The sequence below is a fragment of the Macrobrachium nipponense genome, chromosome 22, assembly GCF_015104395.2.
Source record: "Macrobrachium nipponense isolate FS-2020 chromosome 22, ASM1510439v2, whole genome shotgun sequence".
In the NCBI taxonomy this organism is placed as follows: domain Eukaryota; kingdom Metazoa; phylum Arthropoda; class Malacostraca; order Decapoda; family Palaemonidae; genus Macrobrachium; species Macrobrachium nipponense.
Window position 1 is genome coordinate 79,585,119 of NC_087213.1, and position 2,500 is coordinate 79,587,618.

General features: G+C 38.8%; 1 protein-coding gene across 1 annotated transcript in view; it reads left to right on the plus strand.

The window, feature by feature from the left end:
• LOC135198327 (uncharacterized protein DDB_G0271670-like) overlaps nucleotides 1–2,500 on the plus strand; it is a 168,397-nt gene that overhangs the window by 146,646 nt on the left and 19,251 nt on the right. The gene's annotated exons all lie outside the window — the stretch shown is intronic.

Here is a 2,500-nt window from a genome sequence, read left to right on the forward strand (position 1 = left end):
TTCAGCGCCTTAGACAGCGTTTCTGATGGCCGTCATGCCCTCCCTTCCACTCCTCCTCGGTACCCTCTGCACACCAACCTACTTCCAGTCCATGCCCCTCCCCCACGTCCGTGCCCCATTTGAACATTCGCTTTTAATTTCAACCGTTTGGATTTCATCAGCATAAATTGGGGAAATGTCTGGTGCGTGTTACCTTACGATCGACACCACCTTCGTCGGGAGACTCCTAAACAATACCCCTCTTTCTGTTTGTCCCTTCGGCTGCCTTGTCCCTGTCAGGGGGGTCGAAGGGGAGGAAAGGGCGAGGAAGTCTTGGAGGATAAAAGGGAACGAGGGAGACCAGAAAGACGAATGACACGGCGAGAAGAAAAGACGTGAGGGACTTCAGAAAAAGAATAGGAAAAAAACACGAAGGTGTTGCGAAGGGAAATTCTAGGGAGCAAGTTAGGATCTACAGGGAAGGTTAAGCTAAAAAGAGACCATTCTTGTTTCTTGCAAAGGTATTGAAGGTGGGGGAGGGAGGGAGGGTGTCGCTTTCTGTAAAGGTACTCTTGTATATTGGCCCTTTTCTTTAGAGAATCTTCACACACGCGCGCGAGCAAGAGAGCACGTGGCATTAAGTCAAAGCTACTGATCCAAAGTGACGGAAATATTGCCAGACAAAACCCAAGTATCACGCATCAGGATACATGAAAGCCTGGTGTTGCGAGGCAAGAACGTAACACGCACGGTTAGGTCTATTTCTGCTCATGATTGTTTGTTTTTTTTCTGTGATATTTTGATGCTGAAACGCTCTTTTGACTCCTGCATATCAACAAATTGAGGCTTGAAAATTCTAATAACGCCTTTTTTTTTTTTTTTAGTTCTCCCTCACATAACTCAAGTGACATCATTTTCATCAACCTTAGAAAACAAGGATTATTACTATGTATGAATTCCAAATAGAAAGATTTAGTATATGCATAAAAAAATCAAACAACAGACATTGTGCACCGAAGCTTACTGACGACAAAGGAAATCGAAAGAAACACGAAAGAAACAAGAAACTGAGCTAAGTAATGGATTAAATGAAAGAGAAATAGAACACTGGGAATTATAGTAAGGAGGAGGGGTGTTTATTGAGTAGCCATTGTGCCCTGCAAGACGTAAATGTGTTCCACTAGAAAATGACAATACAGTAAGTAAATACCTGTTAAAAAGAGGGTTTGGGGAGGACTGTTTACGTCTAGCAAGGAGCCTTTAGTAGCTGGGCAATTTACTCGATCGGTTGGTAAATTATCGAGTCGCTTGTTTGCTTAAAATATTCGCGCCTGTTTACTCTAGAGTGACAGCATTAGGAGCCCTGAGCAGTTTTCTCGGCTTTTCGAATTCTCTGGCTTATCCTAACGGCCGACATAAAGCGTAAAGTCAATCGCTTTTAATTCCATGGCACGGTGATTTCTAGCTCTTTGAAGTTGAATCATGGTTAGGTGGTCGAATATGTATCTAAGCTGGGAAGAAAGTGACTTTAAAAGTCATTAGCTGTTTCTGAACAGTATTTTTGTGATAAACATATATATATATATATATATATATATATATATATATATATATATATATATATATATATATATATATATATATATATATATACACGCATACAGTGTATGCATGTGCGCATATGTAAAGGTATGTGTGGTTTGTCTATACTTACTGTAGTATGTATTGATATATAACTTTGAAAGAGGACAAGAATATATATATTCACCGTCCGGAATCTTGATATAGCGCTGTATGTTTGTGTGAACACTCATGAAGTGAAAAAATGCACTTAGCGTCAGCTCATGCTTTGTTCCATTACAGATTTGGCAGTTTTTTTCCCCCGTGTGGTAATCTGATATCTGTTCATTTGGAGTACCTTGCCGGATGCGTAGATCGGAAGCTAAAGTGTTGTTTTTAACTATACTCTGTTTTTTTCCATCTGTCCATCCGCCTGTGGTGTTTTTGTATGGTAACACTGCGTCCCGGGCTTTAAATAGTTACGGTATGTGTAAGATTTAGGTAAATAAAAGGATATCTGGGTGTACATTTGCAACTGAAAAGTGTTTTAATACAGTAAAAGTGTTTTACTGTGTGCGAAATACACCGTTAATATTCGAAATAGGATATTATTATTGTTGTTGAATTTAAGCTAAATGTAACTATCTAAAGCCCGGTACGCAGTGTTACCATACGGAAACACCACAGGCGGATGGACAGATGGAAAAAAAACAGAGTATAGTTCATATTTTTGCTAGTGAAAATCGTCAGATTGATGAATATTAATTACTGTGTGGCGTATCTGTTCTGATTAAACATTAATAGTATTTAGCAGTTAGAAAGAATAGGATGTTGAGGTGAAATTTGGCTCTCTAAAAGACAAACATTTCCTTGAATTATAAATAAGTAATATATTGTGTATTGTAAGCGCGTCAATACTAAGACTTCTTCATTTTCCCCTTATTTACTAATTGTCTGTATT